The 16571-nt window shown below is 35.9% G+C and overlaps 1 protein-coding gene across 1 annotated transcript in view; it reads left to right on the forward strand.

Annotated features, from left to right (window-relative positions):
- The first annotated feature begins 14218 nt into the window (after positions 1–14218).
- The window catches only part of dok4 (docking protein 4), a 39995-nt gene continuing 37642 nt past the window's right edge, over positions 14219–16571 (forward strand). Inside the window, exon 1 of the mRNA XM_042726825.1 lies at positions 14219–14556. The gene's annotated coding sequence lies outside the window, so the exon portion shown is untranslated. The remainder of the gene's footprint in view (positions 14557–16571) is intronic.

Here is a 16571-nt window from a genome sequence, read left to right on the forward strand (position 1 = left end):
TGTGTTTGTATACAATATGATAATGTTCTCGATGCCTCATTCACAGTGACACTGCCAAATAAAATGATAAAATAAACACCAATGTTTTCTTTATTATAAGTTTTTGGTAAGAGCAGTGTGATTGCTGTAAAATTAAAATCACAGAAGTGTTATATTATTAAGCTTGAAATAGCAAAGAATACTAAAAAACTTTTTTAAGACGATTTACAGTTCTGCCCTATTACGTAAACAAAATTTTGTTCTATTCACGTGATCCCACAAAAAATAAATGGGTTTAGTCTGAGATGTGGGCTGGCTTTGAGCCAGTAAATAAGAGTGGCAAAAAGCCTAGCAATAAAATTTGAAAAAAGCTCATTTGTGTGTTTTTTGTTATATTGACTGTTTGATGGCAGATTGTATAATTAAACATTAGAAATTCTGTTTCTCATTACTGTGGTCAGCTTTGACTATTGCGTCTAAATTCTGTTCTGTGAGGATCTAGACATGTAAGTGTGCTGGCAGAAAATCAGCATAGAGTCTGATTTCATTCACTGTCTCTATCATGTTGTTCAACTCAAGCAGGTCTCATGAGAATCTGGGTGGATTATAAATAAATACAGGCTCTGTATTGCTGGGATTTTAGAGCACTTCTAAACCACATATCTTTGTGCTAACTCTGAGTAGGCTGTAGCGAGGCCTGCTCCCTGTGTTTTAATGGGTTATGACAGGCCGGTCTGCAGTGGATTACAGGCTGTTCTTTATTTTGTGATGTTGATTGTTGTGTTTTATTTTTTTTGTGAGAATTTTGATTTTTGATTTTGTTCTGTGATGTTTTTTTTGATGGGTTGTAAATTTATTTAATTAAAATGTGTTTTTTTACATTTCTGCCACATCTTAAATTAGAGCATGCAATCAACTATATTTGTAAAACTGACGTTTAATCAATTTGTATTGCATGGGACTACATTAATTATTTTCTTTTTTATTGGCCATAACTGAATATACAAGATCCAGGTGGACACAGACACGTTGGAAAGCATTCATCATTATTCTTTTATATACACATATATATTTATAAGCATAGGCAGTGCACATATACAGTAGTGTGTACTGTGCAGATTAAGTGTTTCAAACCTTTGCATTGTATTTTGCATCTTTATAATTAAAGATACAAAGTCACATTTATTTAATTTTTTTAAATCATTATAAAATAACTTTATAATGAATAATAATAATGAATGCATAATTAAAAAATACTGGACAAAGTACAGGACAAAATGGTTGAAAAGGTTTAATTTAATTGCATGGAAAAGTGTTCTTATAATTAAGCTTATTAAGTGTATTTATTTCTTGAGACTAAGATGCTTCAAAAATGGGCCTATAAATGAGCCTGACACATTTAAGCAGATATTGTCTTTAGGACTAATTGTAAGATTATGATTTCTTTGAGCGCCATACATTTAGGCCTTCAAAAAGTATTGTAAACAATCAGCTGGGACATGCAACAGCAGAGAAAAGAGAAGTCATTAAAGCACGGAGATGAGATAGAACCAAGTTTTTAACTGGCAGGGGTTCAAGGGAGTTGCTCATGTCGTGAATCAGAGCTGTCAGAACTGGTCCCTCTAAACCAGCAGTGCTAGAGTAGGTTGAAATCGATGCATAATTAAATATACAACTTACGTCTATTGTGAAGCCAAAAAGTCCTGCACACATACTGGAGAATTACAGTAGGGGAAAAACGACTTCTTTTCCCTCTGCTTTTTGTGAGTGAGAAGAACAAACTGGATATTAAATGGAAATGCAATGAATTGGAATGCACAGAAGGACAGAGTAAGATGAAAAGATGGATGAACTGATAGATATGGAGAACTTTGCTTTGCGTGGGGTGTTTGGAATGGACGAAATTATGAAATTATGCAGTCTATTCTCCTGCACGCTGACCACGCTGACAGATGGCAGAAGGCCACGTCAAGAGAACCATTTGCCACGCAAATAAAAATGGAAGTGCAGCTCTGCATCTCAGATAAAAGCACATTTAAACTGTGCTTAGAGGGCCCTTAAATGTCTGGCACTATCCTGAATTGCAGAGAGTAAGGTTGAGTGAAATCCTCTAAGTGAACATTGAATTTAAAAGTAAATAAAAATACTCACTGGACATGCAAATGTACAAAGCTAAGCTAGACTTATATCTTCATCTGCATTTTGCATCTATTTGTTCTGCTTTTTAATTCACTGATATTATTTCCTGTCCTGTACTTTTGAAATAAGGATATATTGTACACAGGAATATCTAAGGGGATTCAAAAAAATCCAGTTTATGGTTGGTGAGGTCAGGGACCTTATTGATATTTGGTTTCATCTTGTGGTAACAGTCATGGAAACTGACACTCAGATGTAAGCCTGAGTATGTCTCTAGAGCTGCGGCTGTTGAATTCTGCCCTCAGTACATGCTTTTGATTTTCCAGAGAGAAAAATACAAATTCTAGAAATGCACATGAGATGAGAGGGTAAGGAAGACCATGGCTTAATGTCCACAAAAACAATCTGAGAATGACATATATTATGATTTTTGTACATGCTCTCGCATAGCACACACATCTGTTGCCCATTTAATCATAACTGAGTTGGAGAGCACTTTTTCCCCAGTGCTGATGCCAAATGCCAAAATATATACAATGAAGGATGAAGAGAGAATGATGGGAGAGAGGCAGCAGGGCTGACGAGTGAAATGACAGAGTGAGAGTTTATACTGGCCCCAGTGAGTTTGCTTTCTAAATTGCTCTTTTCATTCCAGTTATTGTGGATTTATTAGTGTGGCTGTCTTGTATCTGTGTTGCATGTGTTTAGAGGTGTTTTGAGGCTCTGACAACTGTTTGACTTTATGCTAAATTTTCTTCTGGTCTCCTTTCTCTCTTTCTTTCTGTAGTGGCTCATTCTAGTGAAACGGTTCATCCTCTCTCATATGTAGCACTGGAAAGTGAGAAAGAAAGACTTTAGACCATTTATTCACTAGAATGAATCAGTTCAAAAACAATCTTCATTTTGATTAATTATAGTGAATCGGTTCATTTAGGATGATTCATTTAAATGAAAAAAAAAAAAATGATTTACCAATTCAAGTTTCTTTATTTTGTTAGGTCCGATATGATTTTGAACTGTAAAATAGGTATTTCTTGTATTTAGTATAAATTTAATAATCGATTTTATAAAAAATATACTGCCTTCAGTGTAGTTACGTAGTTCTTTTTCAAGGCTGTTTGATTGTGTAGTTTACCTATAGCTAAGCAAGCTACACTTTCAAAGCAGCATCGCTACTACTTAACACTTCATGAATGATTAATTATTTTTTAAATTTTTGACTTTTGTGGTTTGCCTGACTTTTAATGTTTTATATGGACAGACACAATTCTGAGGCTTGTTTAATTTTTTAAGTGTTGTTTTGTGGTTTGTGTGATGTTTTATTTCTATTACTCTGATTCACCCCACGTTCATTCTGCTCTCAAACAGACAATGTAGGATTTTTGGAACCAGCTTGTCAGGTTTAATAAATTGTATTGTGTCTTTGGGAGGGATGCTGTCTTTACCCTTCTGAGATGATTTAGGCGCCAGACCTCAAAGTAAATATTTCTTTCTCCCTCATGCCTTTGTACCTGTTCAAATATGAAATGACTCTATAAGACTGTCATTAGAGATGGAATCATAACCATATATCATTATTTCAAGACAAAGAACATTTCTTACTGGCAAAATCATTATCACAACAAGCCTTTGTTTATTAAGAAGAAATATTACTGGTTACGTCATGCTATTCTTTACACTTTTGTTCAGATGAAACTGCATCTTGAATGTTCCAGGTTCAATGAAAGTTGACAGTATCTGTGGCATAATGTCAGTTACCACAGAAAATTATTTTGACTTGCCCTTCAGTCATATAAATATGGCAACAACCACAGTTACAGTAAGAATGCAAGGATTTTATCTGGTCATTATCGCAAAATAGGGTGATCAGGACCCCAACGCAGAGGTAATGATGTAATGATTGTGTGGTTGTATGTGACATAATTTCACTTGGATTTGATTCACTTGGACTGATTTTTGCATATTATCTTGAAAATAACATACAAAACATTTGGCTTTACAGCGAGATGAATGCTTCAACAGTAATATTAATACTAATATCCTTAAGATATTTTCACTTCAGCCGATAACTAAGGGTGCCATTTGTGTTTGTATGTGAAACGAGAGAGTTGCTGCATCCCAGTTCACCTACTTGTACTATGTTCTAAAAGTATGTACTTTTTTTGTTATGGAAAAGTACATACTTTTAAGTGTGTAGCAAAAGAGTAGGAACATTCTGGGATATACTACAAAAACGTCATTTAATGGAAGAGAACGTTGTTGCCTTGTTACGCGCAACTGACATTTCATTCATTCCTATTTATCCAATATAATTTACTCTTCACATTATATATATTTTTTTTTACATTTAATTTACACTGCTCTAATATATGTCCTACCAACTTGAAGAGAGATGCAGCACGTTGCCATAGATCTACTGGACACAGGTCTTTCGTAAGGAGACTGGTGCTGATGTTCATGTGCAATCATGTATGTAACAATGATAAATAAGTTTAAATACATTAAGTAAAGAGAAAGGACACACACATATATGTACGTTTGTGTTTTTTATGCCTAAACCTACACAGACACACTACGCTGCCGGAAGGAACATAGAGCTGTAGATAATCGAAATGGTCTTTATTAATCCAACACGGGGTAAATCCAACATGGAGACTGAATGCAACAGTCCCCATCCTGAAGCTGTTTCTGGACAGAGAATCTGACCTCCATCCCTATCTACATCTGACAAGACAATCCATAGTAAACCTCATAGCTGCACTGCCTTATGAGGTTGACCATGGATGGTCAAAAGATATTGAGGTTGTGATGTTTCTTTACTGGCTGGCCCATGCTGCATCCTATCGGGTTGTTGACTCAGCCTTTGTTATCCCTAAGTCAACAGTGCACAGGGTTGTGCACAAGGTCAGCAGGGCTGTCCTTGGCCTGCTAGAAAATATTGTGCAACTCCCTCAGGGTGAAGAGGTGAAGGAGATTGGTGCAGGATTTGCCAGGCTGGCAGGCTCTCCTTTCTCACATGGCAGTCGGAGCTATTGAAGGCTGTCATGTCAGTATGAGTTACTGATGTCCTCCACATCCGCGTAAAGCCCGGAAATTATTCCATTCAGTGCAGCTCCAGGCTGTGTGTGATCACAGTGGAAAGTTCTTGGACATCTGCGTTGGCTTTCCTGGATCCGTCCATGATGCAAGGGCCCTCAAGAACAGTGCCATTTACAGCAGGCAGTTGTATCCACCTGAGCTCGATGACACCATGACTGAGTGTGGAATCATGGGAGTTGTGGTCTTGATACCCACAGCCGATGCAATTCGACAGGACTTGGGCAGAAATTATGTTCATGGATGAGCTAATGATTTATTAACGTAGTAGAATGAAGCAGGGTGAGGCTGAAAGCCATCGAAGCACAACGAGGCTGCTGAATGAGCATGACACACATACGGCTCGAAAGCACAGTAGCTTTTATTATGCCACAGACGACTGCTTCCGCTCCTTCCGGTCCTGCGTATGTGGGGGGAAAAAAGCAGCTCTGTTTTATCATACTAGATATGTTTGAAAGTTCTGTTATAATGCTACTCTGTGCGGTTGTCACCGGTCTATTAAAACACACAACATATTAAAGCATCTTTGGGGTTATGACATCATTTGGAGGTGACACAATGACAAAATAGCTTATTTCTTTGAATTTAAACATTTTTTGAAGCATTTGGGATAATGTAAGTACACAAGTCAGCAAACTCTAGTTCTAGTGGGTTTTGGATATTTTAATAAAAAATCTTACATATTGTGCCTTTAAGCCAGTCAGTCTAGTCACAACAAAAGCATCCAAACTGCACATTTGAAATCTGAATGAAATATGATAAAAATTAATATGTAAACATTATTGTATACATACATATATCAATGACACCACATCAGAGTGCTGCAGGGTTGGATTATTTTTGCAAGCATTTTAGCACTTCCGGGTCCTTCGTATAGGAAACTAATGGTGATGACACTGAAGTCTTGCAACGCAACAGTGGTGTACTGTAGTTCGTTTATAGCCTACGTTTAGCTTTTTACTTCTGCCGATTGTATTTAAACTTCAAAATTCATGAAAGTTGTATTTATTTGTGAAGATTATAATGATGAATAAAACGTTTAAAAATCATTTTGGGTTTTTGTCAAGGAGATCTTGCTGACTCTGTTGCTAAATTATGGTTTGGGCTACAAAAAATATGTCATCCCTGCAGCGCTCTATTCGGCAGATTTGGAAATGCTCAGGATAGACATCAGCCAGTATCTCACAGTGATTGGCTGCTGCCTGACAGTTCTCTGACATTTGCATAAAGCTGAGTTTTTCTCAACCTTATATGCTCTCAAGCACAGTCTGCTGTGAACCCCACAACCCACCGCCTGAGCGTGTCACACGGGATGAATTGAAAACACCTCCTCAGATCCACTTACTCTTGCAGTTTGAGAACCATGACACAAAATTCTGAAAAATTTACTAATCAAGTGGCACGTATTAAGTTTGTCTTTGTCTGAAGACTAAAATCTGCATAAAAGTTTCCAATTGCAGTTTTATTTCAGTTTTTGTTTTTTGTGTGCGATTTCGACTGATTCCCCTGTTGGTCCACTGACCTTCGTCATGACAGCTCTTCTCTGTCTTCTTGCTCAGTCTTTCTAGCTCTCTGTGTAACACAGGGGGCCTGTTAACCAGGCCCGAACTGCGTAGAGGCTGATGATCGGGAGCTACAGCACACAGGCTTTGTTTCATATTAATCACCTTCTGTGCCTGGGGTGCAGTTATTCTATCCACACAACAGCACCAGGCGCTGTGCTCTACCCAGCCTGACACAACCCCACAACAAGTTGCCAATCACTGACAGAGATTGAGAGAGAGCGAAAGAGGGAGAGAGAAGGAGCGAGAATGAGTGGATGACAGGCTGATGCACTCCCTCGGCTCATGTAGCAGAGATATAAAGGCTGTCTGTTTCGAATAATAATAGAAATCAGCAGAAGAAGCTAGAGTGTCGGCATGCTGATAGGGGGGTAAAGGGAGATGAATGAGAGTTGCCATCGGTGCAGGACATTCATCAGCCATTAAGGTGTAAAGAAGAAGTTTTCATCGATCTCGGTTTGGATTTGAGAGTTTTTAAAAGGGTTTTGGTAGGGAAAAGGATAAACATGACAATCTGAAGTCAGAGAAGGGGATAGCTGGTGATTGGTGGACATGCTGTTGGACTGTGTCCATGCAGTAGGGGACAGAGACAGCTGGGGGCTGGTAATAATGATCTGCTGTGGAATCATTATTTTGGACTGTGGAGAAGGAGCAAAGGGAATGCACAGCGGTGACAGAACACATGTAGAGAGGCAATTACATTATTTTCAAAACTTTCCTGCAGAAAACAAATTTACCGTTCTGCACTTACACTCCCCAAGATTAATGAACTATAAAAATGCACTTTACAGAAATGACTTGCCATTATCATATATAAAGCTGAGTATTACACAAGGATGGATTGAAATTGTTCTTTGTGTGGATATATATGAACTGGTTTTCAATTCAGTTTATGATGTGGTTTTTTTTTAAGATTTAGATTGGATGCTGTTTTTTAAAAGTTAGATCAGATACTGCAAATGTGCCCTTTAAAGTGTCTTCTGCACCAATTATAGAAAGCTGGAGACTTCTGGTCACCTCTTGTCATGTGTAATTTTCTCCAGACAGGGCAGCCTGTGGTGAGAGGTGTTAAGAAAACAAACCGTGGCCAGAACCTGATTTTCTGCTTGTAAAATAATAATGTGCTCCTCTCTGCATGCATGTGAAAGTGTGAATTTGAATCTGTGTGTGAATGTTTGTCTCTTTGTGGAGAACAGCAGTTTGCTTTTAATAAGAGAGAGAAGGACGAGAAAGGAAAAGGAAGATTCAGTGCCAGGATCTTGCATGGCAGCCAAAAGGGCTTTACTCTAATTCATTCAGCTACAGAAGTTGTTTCTTTTTTACTATTTCCATCCATCATGCGCACAGATAATAGATGCTCTTATTATCACTGTGAAATGTGCTATCTCGCTACAAGATTACCTCGCTGAGACAATGCCAAGATACAATAAATACATCATAAATATCCAATTTGAGCTCCGTTCTCGAGACAGTTTGCATATTGCTTGGCTGGCTTTAGGTGCACCTCATCCCATAATTTCTGAACAGCACACCAACTGATATGGCAACATTAACCATCTGGCGATAAATGAGGAAAGAATTCTCACCTAATTTATCAAGCAGCGGGGATGTTTTTCTCCCCATTGATCCACTTCTATTCTCCCTTCATTTGCATTGGAGCTGTTTGCAATGTTTTCTCCCTCTACTCCGAATGGTAATTTAGGAGAATTATTCCAGCAATTAATGTGTGCGAAAAACATCCTCAATTCTTTTGTTAATTTGTGTTAAAGATATTATATATTCTTTTGTATTATTTTTATTTTAAATTGGGAAACTGCTTTTCTGAGTTCATGTTTGATTATTCGAAAGGGAAAGGGAACGGTTTATGGAGAATGAATGCTGGAAAAATTTGGCATGTGTATTTTGTTGCTTTGGTTTTGGATATGAGTTTGCCGTTTGTTTATCTGTTTCATCTTTAGCATTCATTCACACTATTCTCAGTGCCTCTAACATTATAAACTCTTCATTCCACAACACAACAGCAGTAAAACATGTTTAGAATGTTGATTTTTTTATCAACCCATTCCATGCAGTCCCCTTTTTATTATTTTTGAGAATTGCATTTTAATTTGATTTCCACTTAGACAGCATCAGCTCCAAACAGCACTGCTCTCTGTGGTAGTTTTATCTGCAGTGACATCAGGGAAATATTGAAACATAGAGGGTTCTGTGAAGTATCTGGGGACAGATAGTAAGGAGGAAGCTTATGGCAGGTTGTTGGAGACTTATGGTGTAGTATAGGGTTTGTGAAGCTTGATGGAAAAGAAAAACATGTCAAAGAGTTTGTGGTGTGGTTTAATGGGTGTAGGGGTATGTGTTTGAGGATTTGTTTTTTTGAATGGGTTTATTGAGTTACTGAATTGAGAATGGCTTTAAAATCGGATTTGATTTAGGGTGTAGGATAATGGATGCAGGATTTGAATGTAAGGAAGCAGAAGTAAAATGAAGTGAAATTCAAAGAGATTCATATGATTGTAATTTTAACTCGAAGAAAAAAGTTTGTCGTCAAAATGTTGAAGCTTTTGAAAAAAAAAAACTTTTTTAAAGGGAATATAGTGTTATATAGAAGAGTGGATAGATTTAATTTTTCTTTCTTTCATTTTTTTTCTACTTCCTGTGGGTGTGACCAATTCCATTCAAATTCACAATGATGAATTGAGCTAGTTCTCAGATTTTTGCCCAGCCCTGATTTGAGGACCAAAAAATCAGATTTTTGCCCAGCCCTGATTTGAGGACCAAAAAAAATAAAATATATAAACCTTTTTCCTCTCTTATTATAAATATTTGAACACAATCAAATTTGGTCCAGTGATTTTTTTTATAATTAAATTTTTTTTTTTGATTTTTTTTTTTTCTTTTTTTTTTTTTTTGGAATTTTTTTTTTGTTTTTTTGTTTGCAGTTCCCTGAGCTGAACACAACTATGGATTAAATAAAATTCCTTATAAAAATCACTTCCCTGATGTGCCTCTGTTTTTTAATGAGGTCATAAATTGCAAGCCGCTCTGCTTTATGGTGATTATAATTTCAATTTTGTACTCCTGCATTCAGATTTTATTTTCTACTTGATAACGTTGAGTTTCGAAATAGAAGGCTGCAAGCTGCGAAGCTTGCAAAAACATTGGGCTTGGACCAGTAAACAGTACATTAGGACTGCTGTGACTGATGGTATAATTAGCAGTGACATGAAAATGTATCACTGACTGTATCTATAGAAAAATGTTGTAAAAATTATGACAATGAAAAGAGAAATTTGTTGTTGTAAAAAAAGGCTATTCTGAGTAGAATACAGAGCTAGAAGAAAGGCTGTGATAATGATTATGTGGAATTGGTTTCTGAGGCTTCAAGACATGATGTGAACAAGATATGATTATAGGAAGATCTCCAGAGATCAGGGCATTGATTTTTCTTCTTAAACCTGTCTAGCTTTGGTCAGCCATATCAAAAGAGCACCAGTTCTACAATCAAAACCTATTTGTTCAATGTTTGTGGAAACTGTAGGTGGAATTTTTTTTAAACAGTGCTCCACAATCGCATCTGCATCCCCACTTCAGTCTGCTGTGGAGTGCTAGCAATGTACAGAATGTATTTTATTTAAACCAAACTTCATTTGTCCTGTTTTGTACATAGGTTGTTTTTTTTATGTGATCTGTTTTCATAAAAAAATCATGTAGAAATATATATGCGTGTGTCTGAATTCACATACATATCAGGCAAACTGTGATGTGCAGAAAAAACAGGTTTTAAGTGGATTCAGGAGAGCTGGGCTGGCAGAGCTCTGTGAAATGAGGAGTCCGTGATATTTTTTCCAGACATGTGGTTCAGGCTCTCAGAAGCTGCCATATGGCCACGATTACACTCATTTATGAAACGTCTCACACTGGATGCTTTTAGACTGCTGCTGTGTCTGCTAAGTGTTTGTCCTCTGCACTCAATTAAACTAGAGAGGTCTGTGTATGTGAGTTTGTGCAATACAGAGAGAGAGAGAGAGAGAGAGAGAGAGGGTTGTAAATATGGAGAGTTATGTATATAAATATATATGGGGTTATTTAATGCTTTTTTATGTAAAAATAGTGTATATTTAAATACAAATTTACTGTTAACAGAGTATGATGACATTTACTGTATTGACTTCTTTAGTTAGACAACACAATGAATCATCTTAATATCCATTAATTTGCAACAACATTAGAATTTAGTGAGGAAATTTCAAAGGACGCAGATATGTCATTTCTACTTTTGACATCTGTCAATATGGCATGAAAATTCACCCTTATTTCTAAATGCTGTACATGTTATTGAACAGTACAACAATGCATATATTTTTTTTTTACAGTTTGTCATAACTCAGTCTTCTGGTGAAATGACAGACTTCTTTCTAGTGACCTATGCAGGACTTCTCCAATCATTTAGTCTACTGAAACCTTGCTTCTTACATTTGACTGGATGCTCACATTCAGTTCTGCCTCCATCCACTCAACAACCCATGAACTGAACTACTACTGCCCAACATTTTTTCTTTTTTAATAATCTGTTTCATTCAGATGTGTAAGAAAATATCTGCCACTACTCCTTTACATTGCAACATGAAGCATTGCCACTGTTGTGAGGCGTTACAACCAGGGGGAATGTGATTTTGACGGGGCCCTATAGCAAATTCTGTGCAATGGGCCCAGAATCCCTAGCGACTCCACTGGTGGTGACCCTGCCAAAATAAGAAACATAGACCATTATTACTGTATATTTTCACAATTTACACTACTCATTCTGCATTTCATGAAGAAGTCAGTTGTGAGAGTATAAAACTCTAAACCTTAGAACATAAGCATTATGCGTGTATTTATGATCCAGTGAACTGAAGAAAATAACCTACATGTCGTCAGGCTTTAAATATAGTTTCACAAATGGTATCTCCACTTTGTCTCTGTGTATGTGAATAAATGCAAGCGCATACGGGTATGAGCCGCTGCTTGTCATCACTTGCCCTCATGTCTGCCTCTTGTCCCCTGCTGTCTCCCTCTGTCAACGTTATCACACACTCTTATCAGTGTGGCGGCACCATTTTTCTGAACAAATTCCGTCCCTCCTGCTCCTCCCCCATTCATGGTCCTCATTTACTTTTCCTCTAAAATACATTGTAATGCAGTTGGCACCAGGGATGAGCATTTATTAAATTTCAGGGCCAATATGATAAGCCAATAATTATTTACATGTTATTTCACAGTTGATAATTAATAAATAGTCAATATTTTAATTCTTTACTATATTGTGAACTACAAATTAAATACTAAAAATCAGAAATCATTCATCTTAAATTATGCAGGTTAATTTATTATTATAATCTACAGTATAAAATTGGAAACTCATTTTGAAATTTGCTAAATATCACATTTAACTGTGTTTTTAAATTTGTAGTGTTTTAAAGATCAACTTCTAAATGAATAGTTCATTCTGTGTGTTTGTTATAAATAAATCCATCATTAAAATATTTTTTACTGCAGACTGTTGCTTCCAGCTCCATTATCCATAATAACGTTTCCTCCAGTGAAAAAGTCCATACTCGGTTGTTCTTTTACCTTGAAATCCACCGACATATTTGTTTAGAGCTGTTTAGGACTGTTTTCACTTGTAAACTGTGCTTGATTTCTCTCCTGATTCAGAAGAGATGATTTTTCACTAGAGAAAGCAGTATTATGGACTCTGGACCTGAGTAATGTAAAGTTCTAGGATGAGTCTGATATGTGACTAACATTATAAAAGTGTTTGTGCAATTTTGTTCTTGATAATGACTATTTGCCAGGGTAACAAGCCAAGAAATGTAAGCTGACAACCTGACTCTTTTGCTCATTTCTATAATAGTGGTTTATGCCACATACTGGTGTGCAATCCCCCCCTGTCATTCTTCTTTGCTGTGCATCACTTTTCCTGCCTCTGTTACCATGAGAACCGAAGACAGAGCTGAAATTTTTGCTGTCACCATTCTGAGATAACCCCAAGTGGTCCATATGCATGTCCCACTTCAAACCAGCTGGGGGCAATCAATTTTGACATCAAAACTTAATATGACATGAGATTAGAGTCTAAATGTTTCATGTATCTTCCTAATGACTAAGAACTGTTAGCTTCAACATCACCAAAAATCCTTAGAGTTCAGACACTCTTTTCTCAAATGTTCATAACTCATTTCTAAAAACACTGATTAGCATTTGTTTTTAGTGATGATGACGTATCTAGAGTTGTGACTCCAACATCAGCAATAGCAGACTCACTCGAATGCTCCCACCAAAAATCCATCATTTACACTGTAAGTGAGTGGCTCTCTTGGGCCTCATGCACCGCCCCAACAGCTCTATTGCGATGTGTGAGAATGCACACAGACAACACATCCATATTTCAAATTCACATCCACATAATATTTTGTTACCTAGAATTATTCCACTGATCATTTTCAAGCTAATAAAAGCATTATAATGTCATTCATTGAGCTATATTAATTGATTTTACTAGCAAATTGATTACTTTAGTTGAGATTTTTGTTGACACATCAGTCCATGCATCCCTCTCAAGTAACTCAGGTTTATGTGCCTTGCTCAAGGGCACAATGGTGGTAGTCTCGGCCTCAGTCTGACCCTTCACTGATCATCTGATGCGTATTACACATAAAACTGGACTACACTTTTCCAGTCTAGTGAACTCTAATCTGATATAGGCTGACTTTAGGCTATTTCAAATAATAAAAGCACACAGGTTTTCTAATCAGTCCCCCTGAAAACAAAGTTGTTTACAGCTGGTATCTGGTTGATACACTACGTTTTGATATATTTGATATTTGATGAATAATAATGACTGGTTTTGCCTGGCATCAAATATTAAAGTTATGATATAATAATTTCTGGTTTTGTATTGTATCTAATATAGTTATTATATTTAACTAAACACAGAGAGAGAGAGAGAGAGAGAAAATAGGCTAATACAAATGTATAAACATATTTAAAAACAAAAATGACAAAAACAACAAAATTACTAAAACGTCTGGTTTAAAACTTATTTTCTGTTCAAATTAAAACAGAAAATATTTAAAAATACTTTTTTTAAAAACTATAATAGTATCTAGGTGCCACGAAATTAACACGTTGAAATTGCCTATTACTCTATTAAAGACATCACAGTAGCCTAGTCTACTCTCTCAACATTTTATGTATCAATAATTTAATTTAATATAATAATAATAATTTTATGAACTAGGGCTAATAAATTTGACCAAACAAGAAATCTTAGATATAAGGCTCTGTACTGATAAATCCTAAAAAAAAAAAAATTAAATGTTTCTTAGTGAATACAACTTTCTGACGTCAGTGTCCGCTAAACAAAATTCACGCATACACGTTATTTTAGTGCGCTCTTTTTTGACGCACTACGGTAAAGGGTGGACTTTTGTTGTCTGCTGGAGCTGGAGACAGACAGCTGAGAGTGAAACATCCGTGTGTGTGTGTGTGTGTGTGTTTGGTGCTTGAAATTCAGACGCGCTGCACGGCGTCTCGTGCCGAAACCCAAGACGACAACCAAGAAGAGTCACTTGGATTACTGTCCGCAGATCTTAAGCCCGAACACATTAATTACAAGAAAACTTGATTTTTTTTTTTTTTTCCTCTGTTGGGGCACAGGCAAAAATCTCGAATTTTCACCTTTTAAAAGCAGCAGTCTTCTCGGAAGGGGCCGCACCTTCAGCTGAACATCATCCAGGTAGGTTTATGAAAGTTTATATGCTGTATCGAGGCCACGAACATTGCTCCAGTCACCCCAACAAAATACTATCAGAATGGTGTTATTTAAATGTGCGATTTTTTATTTTATTTTTTATCCGCAGTTGTCATTGAATAATGAACATGATCATTTAATCCTTTGGTCAACTTTTTGCGCAGCAGCGTCCCACACGTTATGGTTATTTAAACACCTCCGTTGTCTGATGTGAGTGTTTTTGAGGATGTAGTTTAATTGAGAAATGCATCTTCAGACTTTGTTGTTGGATGTTAGTTTTTTATTGTATTTATTTAGTTTGGGAAGTGATTTTTAGGATTGTGTGTTGGTAATTACGCTGGTATTGTTTAGCTATGCATTGGATTATCATTGGTTACATGTGTTATTATTGTGTTTTTTTAATAAATTATTTTTATGTTTTTGTTATTTGTTTTTTTTTTTAATTGTGTTATTGTTTTTGTATTTAAATTTATGATTTTGTTATTTTTTTTTTTCATTTTTAATTTTTTTTATATTATAGCTTCACAGAGGTTTTATGAGCATTTTTTTTATTTCTTTGTATTTGTGTGGTTTTTTTGTGTTCTATTGTTTTAATTTTTTTATTTTTGAGTTTATATATACATACTCCAGTATCAATTAATATTTTAATTTTATTGGCATTGTAAGACAAAGTCCTTACTAAAGGTCAATGAAGTATAAAAACTGGTCTCAAATGACCATGTTAATATATTTCTATTTCATATCGCACATCAAAACCAAAAAGTTTGAAGAGTGAATAAGCTCAGAAGTAACTACAACTATACCCCTATAATAAAAAATGCCTCAAATGACTGTTAATATTTTTCTATATAAGCTGGACAAGAGCTAGAAGAGAGAAAACCTAAAATATGTCAGCTAACCAGTCTGTATGAGAAGTAACTTGAAGGTTAATGATATGTTCATTAATATTATTTATTTTAGGTAATTAGTTTATTTTTTAATATTTTTTAAGTTTTATTTTTTGTGCGTTATTATTTTTCTTAGGTTAACTGTTTTTTGTGTAGTACTCGACTCACCCTTGATCAATGGCTAAATCAGTGTCCAAATTGATTATATTTTTTATTTTAACTTTTATACACTATATAGGGATTATGTCACAGCACAGCTTATGTCACTCAACCTAAGAGAGTTGAATTTTGGATTTCAGAAGCGTCTTCCAGGTTGTTTCCGCTGACTCATCTGATGCTTAAAAAAATGCTGTCTAGCTAGACAGATCAGTAGATTTTGTGACATAACCAGAGGCAAAACAAAGACCTCTGTCCCTGGATATGTTCCCACTTACTGTCCTAATTTTCACACGAATGTCTAAGTATGGAAAATAATTGCCTTGCTCCTTGTCTTGTGGGCAATTAATTAAATTGAAACAGTGTCTTTTGAATGTGCTGCATGCTGATAAAGGACAGCGTTTAATCTGAGCCTTATCTCTCTGAGCATAAACAGCTTCACTAAAGCTCATAATAAATTAGTCTGCAAGTCCTCCACGGCTGTAGAGAATACAGAAAGTTAAAAAATAGTATGAAAATCCTTAACAAGGATGTTGATATTATAGAGGTCAATGAGATTATTACCGTGATCTAGGTAAACTGTTTTCGAGCCCAATAAAGATTAAGATGGATAAACACCTATTAACCTATAACCCCTTTAAACTGAACCCGACTGATTTAATGCTTGATAGAGATTGAATGCAGCCCATTAGATAAATGTCAGTCTTGTCACTTGAGTCAACTGAAGAGGTTACCCTTCTTTTTAACCTTTTTTTAGCAGTATTTTTTTGTCTCATGTTATGCAACAGAAGCATTAATATGCTATAATCGTATTTAGAAATGACATTAGTAAGTAGTCAAACCATGTTTGCATAAGACGGCAAGTATTATTAGCACTTTTTTTCAGTATATGAGGTCTGGAAGAACTTCATAATAAATCTGACATGATGAGTTGGACGTTCAGCTTGTCAAGCACTC

The sequence above is a fragment of the Cyprinus carpio genome, chromosome B7 (genome assembly GCF_018340385.1).
Source record: "Cyprinus carpio isolate SPL01 chromosome B7, ASM1834038v1, whole genome shotgun sequence".
Taxonomy (NCBI): domain Eukaryota; kingdom Metazoa; phylum Chordata; class Actinopteri; order Cypriniformes; family Cyprinidae; genus Cyprinus; species Cyprinus carpio.